The following is a 14,709-nucleotide window of genomic DNA, read 5'->3' on the forward strand; positions in this document are numbered from 1 at the left end:
AATTTGCATACTTGAACTCCTCTATCACTGAAACAGATTTATTTTTGCTTTTTTTTTTTTTTTTTTTTTTTTTTTTTTTTTTTTAACTAAAAATTATGATTTTGTTATTTTTTTAAATTATTGTTTATATTTTCTTCTGAGCTCACAAACCCGTGTTTGGGAATGGCTTGACATTTAGGTCAGCAAGTAACATTGCATTATTTTGAAAATGTGTGCCTTGTTGGCATATCATACAGTACTCACCCAAATGAGGAAGATTTCTTGGTTTGCTTAAGAACCTTAATTGTGTTCATGATACTGCAGCTTTTTTGAATAAGAGAATCAGTACTGGCTTAGCTATTCCTAACTGTGATTTAATGCAATCTATACCAGTGATGTGATCTCAGCCTTAAGTTTAGGAGGCTAAGAGAACCCCTTCGTTTTGCATTTATTATTTTGTTTTTAACCCAAATGTGTCGCTTTTTCGTCTGTTCATGTTTTGCTTTCTCATCTGCAGATTGCTGGCTGAAATAGAGAAATGTTGGAAACAGTTGTTTCTGTTCACTCTCTAATTACAGAACATCTGTTCTCTTCCCTTTCAGTTGTATCCCCTCCCAAAGGTTTGATTTCGAAACTATTGTAGCCATTCTCAGAACATGGAAGAGTAGCATTTCAACAAGCCAGCATCAGCCATTTCAGTTATATGCCCTTCATGTTTTCAGGTTAATGATATAATTAAGAACTTATTTCTGTCCCTAACTCCATAAAAAGAAGAAAAAAAAAAAGACGGAAAAAGAAAAATTGTGCTGCATTTTCCTGTAACTGATAAAGTTAGGGATTATGTTGTAGAAACAATTGTTAAAGTCTTTTATCTAGACTAGATAACAGATGTTTTGGTAAGCAGTTTCACTCTTTGAAATGTACTATTACTTTTTGAACCTGATCTTCACAAATAGGCTGTTAACTATCAGGATTAGAGGAATAATATAACTGTTAAGCTTCTAATATAAAATGCTTTAAGTATCTAGTATTTGTTTGAGATATGAAAATTAATACAAAAGCAAATGTTCTGCATCTGTGGTTTACAGTTCTGAGATTGTAACGTTAGCATAGATTAATGCTCACTCTTGGTCTTTTAAGTGCTTATAGAGTAGCTTTATAAATATAAGCTTTCAAATATGATTAACTACATGATTAGAAGAAGAAAGAATTATAAGCTAATGAGCGGCAGGTATAATGACATACAGAAGACTTTCAAAATCAAGTTTAAAAGTACAGTTGCTGATGATGTGCAACGTCATGGCAATTCTCCAGGTCTGTCCTGACCCTATTCTATTGAAATGGTGTCTGGGAACCCTTGAAATATACAAACAATTCCAATAGTGATCAATGTTGACCATACAATAAGACCATGCTGGTCTCCCATATTGCTCTGTCTTTACATAAAGAATAAAAGTGCAGAACAAGGAAGCTCTGGCAGTTTCCAGCAGGCTGGAAGCAGCATGCAGCTCCACATGCAGTTGATCCACTTGTGCAGGCTCCTGGCTGAGGCAGTATTTTCCCTTCTTTCTTGTTCACTTTGCATTACATAAAGTTGAGTTAATAACTTCCAGTCCTAGCTAGCCTGCAGCAGGTAGTTTTGTTTGGTGCACTGCCTGTGATGCCTAAATCAGATTGCTTGCATGAAAGCTTCAACTTCAGGAGATGAATGCTGGGAAAAGAACCACTTAATGTACAGTATATGAGAAGAGGACAACAGGGATGATCGTCCACTTGTTGCTGGATTACAATTAAAGCCAACTTTTGTCCTCAGTTTGACTGGTGTTGCACAGGCCAGGGTTTTCCTCCTATTAGAGAAAGAAACGTGAAAGGTGCAGCTCTACAGCTGCTTTGTTTTCATGGAAATCTTCCTGACAGTGAAGTATTGTGCAAGGAGCAGCTGCAGAATCAGGCCCTTTGTACGCATGCACTCATAGTAATCTTAAAAGAAATAGAATGGGACCAGCAAAATGGCACTTCAGCTCAGAGAAAAATCCAGCGTCTTCCATCTGCTCCCTGCTCCTGCAGCTGCAGTGAATTATGATGTGCTGTCACATTTATAGGGTGATTTCATCAACTGATTTATTTAATTAATTTAGATTTAACATTGTACAAAGGATATGTGATAAAGTGGTGTAACTCTTTCCTCAGCCACCGCACCAGCCAAGATTTATTTTAAGTACCCTTTGCCTCACTGTGTCCTCCCTTGTTCTTTTCGAGCTGCAGCCATGACAGAGTCTGAAAGAGCTGACTGGACCTAAATCTGCTGGGTAACAGTGCTGCCATGGGGTAGAACTGGCAACTTCAATCTTGTGTTACGGTGCAAGCGTTAAAACAGCCATATGTTCTTTCCACCAAAAAATTATCTATCAGGCTGATGAGTCCCTAGTGACTTTTGAATCTGTACATTATTTCGTGTACGCATGTGGGTTCATCTGTGGTTAGACCATTACTTGGGGTGTTAACACCTTTCAGAATATGATTCCTGAACATCCTTCATGAATAAGATCTTGAAACAGCATAGAACCACCTCTTATGTTTTGTTTCTGTGGAACAGTGGGTGAGGCTATGGGTGTAGTAGGTAAAATCAAGAGCAATACAAATCCACACTTGTCTTCTCAATTGATGTCATACTGATTGTAAAATGAGGGACTCTTTCCTAGTGATGGCTTTAACAATAATAGCAAATTTGTATTACTCTGCTGTACAATCAGATATAGTAAAACTAAGGCCTTTTTTTCATAGGAGCTGTAGGTAGGCATAGGAAGTAATTATTCCTCTACTGCAGAGCTTCATGTCAGATAGTTAAGAGAACAGAAGCTCCAACTAACAGGTTTCATTTTGCTTCTTTGTTGAGTACTACTCCTGATTTTTAAGATGCAGAGGTAGTCACGCTTTTTTTCTCTTAATGTTCTCTAGCGTTAGCTTTAACTGGGGGCAGAGGTTGTGCTTCAGTTAACCCCAGAAGAAGATAGAGCACAGTTTGACTAAGTTAATCTGAAATATCCACATGTATAACACTTATTTTGCATTACTGATCGTGCTTCGTTATGAACCTTAAGATGTTAGTGACTGGCATTTATGAGGAAATAAAAACAATTGTTTTCAGTGTAGGAGAGAATGTAAGAAGTCAGAAAAGGGCTAAATTTTTACAAGGTGTAAGTAAAAGGGTCTGAGCTTTTCTGGGGGGATGGGGAGGATGGTGATGCTTTATGTTGGTGGAAATACTTTGTGTTTCATTTTCACTTCTCTTGCTGATTTTAACAGTCCTGAAAAATGTTTGATCTTCTCAACTGTATTTAGTTGTTGCATTTTTATAAAACCGATTATTTACTAAGAACATAGCTTATTTCTGCATAGTGAGACCACAGAAAAAAAGATGTCCCATTAGTAGCTGAACTGTAAAATAAAAACTCTGTTAAAAGCATATATTCTTCATCTCAAAAGCTCAAATATTCTATATTGACAGCTGCCCTTATTTCACAATATTAGATAAAATCAGTACAAAGGGGAAATATGCAGAAACTAAGCTTGTTTCCACAGTGTTGGAATTATGGCTGTGACTCCAGATTTCCAAACAACGTTCAAAAAGTAAAACTGAAGAAAATACCAGTAATTTAATGGGTTACATTACCACAATCTGGAAAAAAAGAAGACTGAAAAAAAAGTTATGGGGACTGTATCTTAACTTCAGAAGTGACCTGGCTAAATTAGAAGTTAGGAATGTGATTGGGATACTCATTCAGAAGTCTATTGGTTCCACAACAGGCAAAAGACAGAGATGAGAGGGATAAGTGAATAGGCTGTTCAGCAGAATGGAATCATAAGCTGAAAACCGATTGTGCATATATTTTTAAATAATAATACATATTTATAAACCATTTTTTACCTGATAACCACTGTCAAATATGTTTATTTGTACAACTGTAAAGTTGTATTTGCTTCCTAAATCAGTATATATATATATTTATCTGGGCTAATAAAATTTTGAAAAAATAAAAGGAAAAAGAAGTTTTTTGAACTCTCATGTTGCAAAAGAACCGTATCTACAATTCAAGTTGTTTCCCTGTCATTGTTGCATAGGTTAATTGCTGTTGTTATTGAGCAATGCACCTCTTGATTACCCAATCAATAACAGCATTTGAAGCCTGATATGGTTGCTGATCGCTTCCTTCTTCCCTCACTCTTTCTTTTCTGTTATTTCTACACTAGGTGTTTCTTGTCATGGACCCATTCCTTGGTTCTTCTCCCTGAGGGGATTATCTCAGCTACCCTAGCTGACTGCATACAAAGTCAAGAGTTCATTCTTGCTGAAATCTCTGGTAAGTGTATTCAAATCCAAAGATTTTTGTTAGTTTTAAGGCAGTCTAGCTGCATCATGCATGTCTTGATAGTGAGAAATGCAGTAGGAAACGTTATGTGTAACCAAAAATTCTATATCTATATAAAATTCAATATCTATTAAAATACTTCCAGGGTTGACTTTACCATTCTGTCTGCCTAGTTTTACTATATTGTTTTGTTTTTCTTCCTGCTGTTAATGATAATGTTGAGAATGAGCACTATCCACATCACTTCTGATCAGTCCTTGGTATGCCTAGAAAGGGAAAATGAAATGCTTCTGAACCAGAAGCCTGAGTTTCATATGGATTCTCTCAATATTGCAAAAAATATAACAAAAAATCATTATCTCCTGTCAAACTCAGAGCATTTGGTTTCTGTATCCACATTTCCATGCACACTGGAGGTACACTCAGTTCCTTCATCCCGGTCATCAGTAAAGATATTAAACAGGACTTAGGACCAGTTGCTAGCTGGATTTAATTCCATTCACCGCTACTCTCTGGACCAGGCCATCTAGACAGGTTTTTACCTAGCAAAGAGTGTACCTGTCCAGGCCATGGGCTGCCACCTTCTTCAAGTGAATGCCATAGGAGACAGTGTCAAAGGCTTTGCTAAAGCCTAGGTAGACAATGTCAACAGCTTCATCCATGAGGCAGGTCACCCAGTCATAGAAGAAGATATGATTGGTCAAGCAGGACCTGCCTTTCATGATCCCATCCTGGCATTTACTACATTTACTACATTTCATGTAGTTTAGTTCTACGGCTGATTATTTATCAGTGGTGAAGGAACCACCTGAGAAAATACAGTTTCAATGCTCTGCACCAATAATAGTACATAATACCTTTCCACCATAAGCACTCTGCGCTTAAATGAAAAGAGTCTGTGTATTACGTTGGCCTCAGAAAGATGCAGTGACTGCCTTGGTCATTTGAACCTGATGACCAGGAGTGCGTGAGCAGAAATACTGTCTTAACAAAAAGAAGTGCTGTGAAAGTTGCAAACCACGTAGCATTGGTGATTCTTAAGTACTCCAGTCTTGTGAATCCTTGCAGTTGTTTTTCCAGAAAGGTGAAGTACCATTTGCTTCCAGAGATTCATGCACTCTTTTGGTCCATTTTATTTTCTCTGTCCTTTCTTTGAATTTCGTGTTTGAACTTTTGCAAATGTACAAAATGAAAGTAATCCAAAATTGCTAAGATTTGCCTCGTTTCACATTAAATGATACGAAACCTCTGAGTTCAGCATCATTTCCACTTGCAGTCATAAATCTACTCACACTCACTCAGCCTTGGATAATGGAGAAAGTTTTTAAAGGACCCAAATGTAAGTTTCATAAAACCTGTCAGCAAGATTGGATTTCATTACAAACAATTTGCACCATTCTTTTTTAAAAGCATGGATGAAAACCGAGTAACTATGCATAAGACAAAGCGACTGCAGTGAAATCATGCAGTTGATGGAATAAGGACCTGAATTTTGCCTGCTGATAGTGAAAATAACAATAGTAATGTTTTTCACTCATCTTCTTGAGACAGAGCAAGTTATCTTGTATTATTGATTACTAGAATTTTGGCAGTTAGTCTGCCAACACAAACACTGGCCAACTTAAAAAACTTTGAGAAAGTTATTGAAAATAGCATGTTTTACAACGCCAAAAGGTGCCTAGTCTACCAGAAAGTAATGAATACACCCTAGGATATCAAATCAGTAGTAAGCTTCTGAAAAGTGAAAGAAGAGAATGGGTTAATGTGACTATTGTAGAAATGCTCTCTTATGGAAGTAACAGAATTGAGAAAGGCTGGAGTTGACCTGTTTGACTGTTCTTTTCTTTTAGCTCAGTATTGAGATGAACAGTACAGAAAAAATAATTCCAAAGATTTCTGCCTGCTAAGAGTCATGCTGGCATTTTTTAAAATTAACTTTTAAATAAAATGACAGGACTCTGAAGGCCAAACCAGTTGATACCTTTTAAAAATGGGGGAATTATTAAACTGATGACTAGAATTTGAAAAATTGACATGAAACTACAAGCATTCCTGCAGACATATCATCCATGCTCAAGATATATGTCAAGACTCTGGACACCTTTGTGTAATATATCTTAAATGGCTTGCTTAGGAATGTCTTTCTAAAAATATTGCTCTCTCTCTTCATAATTGAATATTTCTAACATATGTCTTTTAAAATTCTTAAGTCCGTAATTCAAGTAAATACTGTACTGTTTGAAGTTGTTACACATTGGGAAAAAAAACAACTATTTTTATGTGTTATTGATTAGACACTGGCATATTAATTCACAGTGTCCTACTGAATTCTTTTCTTTAACGAACAAGGTGAATTTCATTTAAGACTTGAATTTATTTCATATTCTACATTAAAAATAAGGCAATACATTTCTCTGAATTGAAAGCTAACTAGTTTTAAGACTTTTGTCCCAAAATGGTATATTTGTCTATGTATTATCTTCTTTCTTTGCATTTCGTGTTTAATAAAAAATATGAAAAGAAAGCATAACGACTTTAAAAATCAATAGTCAGCTAGTTTAAGTACTGTACTATGTAGATGAACAGTTTTGCTAAGTTTAAGCTTTACTTTAAAACATCAGTGCGACTTGTAGAACAATAAACTGAAATAGAAGTGATGTGGAGAGAGAAGAGGCAAATGCTTCTGATAAATGAAGCAGTGAAAGGTGTTAATGCATGTTGCAGAGAACTTGCTTTAGTTATTTACCATGCTCAAATCCTTACAAATGAAATCCCAGCATTAACAGTTTCAGGGAACAAGGTATGGAATTAATGTGATGTTATTATATACAAACTACTGTAAGCACAAAAATTCCATCGCGTGTATCAAGAGAACAAGAAAACTTAAGTAAGTCTGGATACAAGGAGGTAATTTTCCATGTGATAAATAAATAATATCTCTAGACAAAAGATTCTATGTGTTTTGTGCATCTTAAGTGTATGCTGTATTGGCACATGTCCTGAATAGCTGCACTACACTTACAAGTAGTGAAGGCATGAATAAGTTATTGGTCATCCTAAAGGAAGGATGTGGTGAGGTGTAGAAATTTTAAGTATCTACTTCTTATGCCCCAAGAAAATAATTCATTGGATGTCTAGTTGTTTTTTCAGCTTCCTTAAATGGAGTAGCAGCAATGATCTAGCCTTCAGACTTCCCAAGTAGAGTGGCACCAAGGTGTATGAGGCAAATGTTTCTGTTAAAGTGCTAGCTATGCTTGGAAGACAGAATCCTTTGAAGTTCTTGGGAAATCCTCTATTTTATTGTTAAAGCTGCCCACAAAAAGTATGGTCCAGGAACTGAACATTCTCTGACTCATTAGTAAAATAACCATTTATGTCCTTGTCCCCGCATGTTCCTACTGCTTTATAAAATATGAATAAATCTCATGCTCCATCACTCTTCACTGTCAAAATTAGAGAGGTCAGCCACTGTTTCCAATACCAAAATTTAATTTATATAACAGGAAGTTCTGGAGTTGAAAACTAAAGAAGTTAAGATGTGGCATATAATTAAGGCCTAAGCAATCTCAATTAGTTTTATTTTAATGCTCAGATTAGTTTAATATCTCTTTTCATGTAACTGACTACCTAAAAGTTGCAGGATTTTACGATTTGGTCATGTCCAGAGGAAAAAGAAAATCTTTTTAAAAGAAATCTATAATAAACATTGGGGAAAATAAGTGCAGCCATTCAGAGTTCTGAAATTTTCTAATTAATTTCTAATAAGCATGCTGTCATAAAATGGAAAATCTAACTTTTTTTCTGTTACGGGAGAGTTTTTGTAGAAACTTAACTGTAGCAGACAACTTAGTTAAGCAGTGCTGTAGTTCTTTTAGTAAAATTTGCTTTTGATTAGACTGAGCGGAAAGAATGGAAGCTGTATTTTAGACTACTGTCATGTAAAACTTTTTTTTCAAGGTATCCTATTACAAAATGTCATGTTTCTGTAAAAAGCATAATATGAGATCCAAGGATGCACCTTGGCAGATTTATCAGTCATCTCATCCCCACAGCTCAGAGTGCTACAGACTTGACTCTGCATTGAAGCACTCTAAATATTGCCTGAAATATGTGTGTTGTGCAGTGTGCATTTATTACACAAGCCTGAACCCCAAATGTTTTGTTGCTGTTCCAAACGGTTCAGCATAAGATCTTTAAAGGTAATGACAGGATTACAAAAAGCCCCAGCCAGAATTTCAGGCACCTTTTCAGAAATTATTCTAAGACTGTGATACTTCTAAATCAAGCTCATCAGTCTTGCATAGACATCAATAAGAATCAAGATATTCATGTTGCCCCTCTGACTTTGCTGGATGCATTCAGAGATTGAATTGGTTGAAACTTCTGTTCTGTGTCTATAAAATGATGGGCTTGATGAGGAGTTGGTATAGTTGAAATAAATACCCAAACGGTAAAACTTCTTTTTTTTTACTTTCTGCAAAAAAGTTTTACACGTTATACACTTTTATTTAGGAAATTTGAATTCAGTATTTCTTCTTGAGGATATTGAAAGATTTTGAGCACATCTTCTAAAGTGTTGGATGAATATTTACGTTTATGATCTCCCTGTTTCCTGTTAGCATGGAATATGTCTAACTTCCATTGTATTTGCTGACAAGCAACCTCAAATTTGCTGTTCTCAGCTAGCTGCCCAAATTCTGGCACTTATGCTTACCTCACACATAAGAAAGCTTTACTGTTTTTTGTTAATGAGTCAAGTTAACACTTAAACATATCTCCTCTTACATCTAAAGGGTTCAGCTTCAGGTTCAGCTACAGCTCTTTAGCAAACAAACGTAAAGACAACACAGCCTTATTTATTTAACTGTAGCAGTGCTGTAGTACAGCCTCTTGAAGATCCAGGTCCTTCAATTTTACTAATCTTGTTAATGCCAAAGTATCAAGGTATTGCTAATGTACTTAATGGCTGTCTCATACACTTTTTCCTCCAGAAGTGGGAAAAGTAGATCTAAGTGTTTGTTCTGCATCGTGATGGTTTATCAATATTCTCTGCTATCAATCAGACTGTTTTGGCTTGTTTTTTGTCTGTCATGTCTCTGCCTTCTGTGACTGCAGTGATTTGTTTCTTTTCTATCCTACAGAGACTAATGTTATGTGATGTTGATTTGAAAAACTAGTAGAGCAGCCAGCCTTTCATTTATCTCAAGGAGGATGTTGAAACTAAATCATTACTTTGCTGCTGAAGTAAAGGAATTATGCAGGAGTTACTCAGCAGTGAGAACCCTAAGCTTGTTCCCAGAACAGCTTGGTTTACTGAAAAATGACTGCTGTGTGAATAAAGTCCTGCTCCTCATCTGATATTCTATAATACTCATTCCAAATAGACCTAAGGATTTTCAGACCTATTTTGAGTGCTTATTAACATGAAGAACTTAAAAAATAGGGTGCGTATTACCAAAGGAAGTCAGGGATAAATCACTCCTCATTTTTGTTTAATCGTAAATTTTCTCTGCAACCTCTAGGAAAAACTTGGATTAGTTGTATATTAGTATACATTAGTTGTTCAGGAATATCATTTTGTATGTAATTTGTGTAGCTGTGATGCCCAATCGAGTGCTTCTGCAGAAGGTCATAATTCAATACTCAAAGTACACAACAGTGTACTGTTGATGCTTAGCCCAAAAAGAGAGGGCAGGCAAAATATTTGAAAGTCTGATTGCCTGAAATAATTTTTGTTAAGACACACATAGATTTAATTAATCTATCAGTTTCCTCATCCTTTAAAATAAAGGTTGCTTCCCTTCTAGTTCTTCTTTTCCTGTATAGGTCTTCTTGTTAGTCAAGCTAACCCTTTCATCTCTTGGCCATACCAAGAAAAGATATGGGAATTTCTTTGCATGTCACTGCATATCATCCTTTCACGTTGCTATTTCCACAGTTTTTTTCTTTTCAATTTTTTTGTCATATTGTCTGTATTTACAGTGTTATTTAATTCCTGGGAACATCCAAAATGCTTGATTGTCATTGTTGCAAGGTATAAAAGCAACTCTTTTGAAAGTTGCCTTTTGACTAGAAAATGAAATTTTCAATCTTTGTATGCTCAGCTCCTCCTTCCAAAACTACCATGCAAACCTCTGTCAGATACGATTATATTTTGAACAGCTACTTCTTTCTGTAGAGGAGAAAAATCATCAAATTTTCATTGATTTGTTTTACCTAGTAGGCTTCAACATTTGGAAATCTTTCTTATATGGAAGCAATGACTCAAATAATGGAACAAGAAACACTAGTGTGACTTAGGAACAGTATTGAGCTCTTTTTATTCCATATTAATAAGAATGGAAATGACCTTTGAGGCCTTTAACAGACATATGAAGGACTTTGTGAGAAGCAATCACTCACATTCAGTGTGTGAAGAAAATACTGAAAATAAGATGTTTAGTATCAGAAGATTTTTTAAGTGCTGCTCTTAATAGTGGAATTCACGTACCCACATTTAGTGAACTGTTTTGGAAAATAGAAATGCAAATATCTTAAACTTTCTTAAAAGGTGAATGCAATAAGTTTTTTAGTGAAATGCAACCCTAACACATGGTCTGGGCACACCGTTATTGTAACAACAAAGTAAGGCAGTAGTGGGAGAGGTTTAGGTAATTAATTACTCGACTGAGGTTTTGTGGGCTTGTTTAGAGGAGACTCAGAAAATACTATCTCTAAATTCTTTAAAAAAGAGGTCTGAACACTTCAAATTTATTAAGACAGAGGGCAAATGATTTTCCTGTCCAGGTTGCACCAAAGAGCCTTCTGTAGTAGCTAAACAAAGTTAATTTGTGATAGAAGTACACAATGTGGAATGGAAAAAATGCTCAGAATTCAAAACTTGTCCTGCAGTAATTATCCCATAATTATCATCATGTTTTTCCAGAACCATCTCCAAAATGGAATTCCCTGCTCAGAGTCACTTGTATGAATTATCAATCCATAAATTACTTGATTTCTGTGATTTCACTGAGATAGGCAATAGAGGCAGGGACATTGCTGCTTGATTGTTACGAATCAATCAGAACATAAAATGAAGGCTTTATTAACATTCAGACTGCACTTTCCCTTCCCACAGAAATGTTTTTTATTACTATGGATAACTGTGTCAGCAGTCAGACTAGACATAGACTCACTGCCAATTAATATAGAAATTCTTTTATTTGATTTACTGGGTGAGATTGAGAGGACAGAATGATTTTATTTCATTTCATGCATTCCCTTTCCCCAGGCTTCACCTGATTGAGGTATTGGCTCTCTGGGTCAGTGTACTTTAAAGTTATTAATTATTTCACTTCAATCTATAATAGTTAATTAAAGCTTAAAACAAAAATAAATTGCTTGTGTTTGGTGAAAATGTTGCCGGTCAAATGGGATTTTAGCAATATAATAGAGCCAATAGGTTTGTTTTGTTTATAGCAATATTGGATGACCTTGAAATGTTCATCTGGCCAATGTGGACTCTTTAAGATAAGAACCCAATTTCTTTTCTTCTCTTTACCTGGGTTAGGATTAACAGTTCGCGTTATCAAAAGGATATTAGCACATGACAAGCCTACAGATATTTCTTAATGTTATTTCACTTGCTGTCCCTCAGAGCCAGCATGAAGGCACTGTCAGCAGAACTCATACGTGTTTGACTGCAACTCTGGCTGTACAGAGAAGAAGGTAGCTTTAATATTCACCCTTCAAGGTTTGCTATTGCATTTCTTAAAGCCTCGTTTCATGATTGAGCCGAGGAATGCTGTTGTTTTGTTGCTCTGAGAGCAGAATTTAGAAATGGAAAAGTTGCTAGATTGAAACAGACGTTTTCCTGCATCAGTAGAACAGAGAGCATCCAGATAAAGACTCAGATATTAAACTCTCCTGACCCTTCTCTCCTTTGCCGGGATGATTAAAGTCCAAAGGTTTTTATATTTGGTATCATTTAAAACCAGCTGGGAAGAAAAGCCTTTTCATAGTGCCACAAAATATCCTGCCCTGTTCAAGAAATCTATGATAGCTGCTCTGCTATTTCTGTAATTTTCAGTGTTGTCAGCAAGGACTGGAAGAACATCATTCTTTAATAAAAACAAAAACCTTTTCAGTAATGAATTCTATCAAATTGTGTGAACCCTTCCATTTTTATTCCCAGATTCACAAGTACTCAACATACCGTCATGCCATAGCTTATATCCAGCTGGTTTGTTGTTGTTGGTTTTTTTTTAAGGTAATTATCTGTGAAGATAGCTAGCCCCCCCTTTTTTTTTTTTTTTTTTTTTTTTTTTTTTTAATCATTGAGGGATTTTTAAGCTTTTTAAAGTAATATAGACACCCTCTTTTCTTTTGAGTTACAAGTATGGCCTCACAAGGTCCTTCCTCCCATCTTCTCTTTTGTGTTACAAAGGCACTCCTTTAAAGGCAGCATCTGGGCTGCAGTTTATACTTGCTCCCATAAAACCAAACATTAAAAACGAATTTTAGAAAGGTCACTGTATGGTCTATGAGTGCCAATCTGATATAGATGTTACTCAAAACTGAAGACAGGCAAATGCCCTTTGGCTGAGGTCAAGTTTAGCTGTGGTTTAATATCTGATGTATCTTAGGTCTAGCATTTTCCAAGATGGTGTTTAAAAAAAAAACACAGTGTGAAATTTTTACCAATTTTTTTTTTGGGGGGGAGAGGGGGGGTATTTTATACTTCGAGATGTTGGATCCAGCTTTTGAAATGCCTTTAGATGTATGTATTCACTGGGAATGGAGCAGGTTGCTTGGGGTTTAGTGGGTGTCATGTCCCTGAAAACATTCAGAGTCAGTTTGGGTGGAGCTCTGAGCACCTGATTGAGCTATAGATGCCCCTGTTCATTGCAGGGGAGTTGGACTTAAGGGAGTTGACCTTTGAAGGTCCCTTCCAACTGAAATGGTTCTATGATCAAGTGATACGTTTCCAGCTTCATTTTCCTAGAAAATACAAATTTGGGAAATAACGTAAACATCATACACAAGTGAAAGGCAGTTTGCAGCCAGCCCAAGAAAATAAAAGTCTTGACTGCTTTCTTTAAATTAGCATTGATGTGTGTGATTTAGCCTGTGCAAAATAGATTGCTAAGTTAAGGTGTTGTTTAGAGAAAGCTTAATCAGTTCAGACTTGCAATTAACTTTGGCTTAGTGATAAGGTAATTCTGAGTACTCTCTCTCTGTTGTGTCTCCCTGCTATTGTTTCCCTTTAGCTTCACCAGGTCTTAAAATACTTCATAGAATCTTCAGTAGGGTCATCTCTTGCATTTTGTAACTTGGTACCAATCCTGCATTTGAAGTGTGGACTCTGTGGTATTGCATAACGTTAATAAATCCACTCTGAATTTAGGATCTCTTACTGTTGATCATCTGACTTAGATAAAATTGCTGATCTGGTGATTAAATACTGTGTTTCTAAATCTTGTAATCATCAGATAACAAGAAAAGGTACACAGAGTTTGCAAAGTATTGGATTTCATTAGATGTCTTGAGCACCAACAGGTTTTTGATTTGATGTAATATCTTTCTGACAGCTTACTTCAACAATTCACTAGCTAAGTGTCCTTAGTTGCATTTTCCTTGCCTGTGCATCCCAGCAGACAGTGCTTTCACTTTGACATGTAACAAAGGGAAGCAGTGATTAGCTCTGGAAAGGGAGTGTTATCCTCAGCACATCTCAGACATGATGGGCAGAGGGCTTCAGTTATTGTATTTGGTCTAGAAATAAGCCTACTGTGAGAATGGTAATTGTGACAGACACTGGATCCCAGCGCAGCGGATGAGTGTGGGAAAAGGTGTTAGCTGCACAGCCAAAAGATTTTGTGCGTGCTCAGAACCTACTGGTTGCACTGCCACTGACCAGAGGCTCAGGTGAATGCTCAGCTGCTCACATTCTGGTTCTTGGTGTTATAAATTATGCTGTATTGACAAAGGGGTCAGGGCTCTGAAGAGGCTGCCATATGATGCTGGATGCTGACATTACCAGTGTTCCCATAACAGAAGGCAATATGTGGGTGTGAAGTGGGCTTAGAGAACATAAGCTCTGTACAAACATTGTGCTCCTTCTGCAGGTTAATCAGGTCTTTAATAAAAGACCATGGAAATGTCAGCAGTCTGAACAAATAAACCGGAATTGTAACTGAATGTTCGTTCAAACAAAGAAATATAAACCCTGTTTTTATTAATGTTCTTCAAACAGGTAGGAAATGGATTTGAACTATAATTAGAAATATATATTTTCTAAATATTATCTATAAGCTCCAGAACATGCTTGGATATGCATTATATGTATTAATCTTGCAGATATGACCGTGCTTTAAGGCCT

The 14,709-nt window shown here is 36.2% G+C and overlaps 1 protein-coding gene across 4 annotated transcripts in view; it reads left to right on the plus strand.

Moving 5' to 3' along the window:
- RET (ret proto-oncogene) overlaps nucleotides 1–14,709 on the plus strand; it is a 149,200-nt gene that overhangs the window by 38,955 nt on the left and 95,536 nt on the right. For 3 of the 4 annotated variants that reach the window (XM_048944664.1, XM_048944666.1, XM_048944668.1), the window contains 3 exons: nucleotides 4,231–4,340; nucleotides 11,986–12,056; nucleotides 14,456–14,583. The gene's annotated coding sequence lies outside the window, so the exon portion shown is untranslated. The remainder of the gene's footprint in view (nucleotides 1–4,230; nucleotides 4,341–11,985; nucleotides 12,057–14,455; nucleotides 14,584–14,709) is intronic. The other variant, XM_048944667.1, reaches the window with a different exon arrangement.

Source organism: Lagopus muta, chromosome 5 (genome assembly GCF_023343835.1).
Source record: "Lagopus muta isolate bLagMut1 chromosome 5, bLagMut1 primary, whole genome shotgun sequence".
In the NCBI taxonomy this organism is placed as follows: Eukaryota; Metazoa; Chordata; class Aves; order Galliformes; family Phasianidae; genus Lagopus; species Lagopus muta.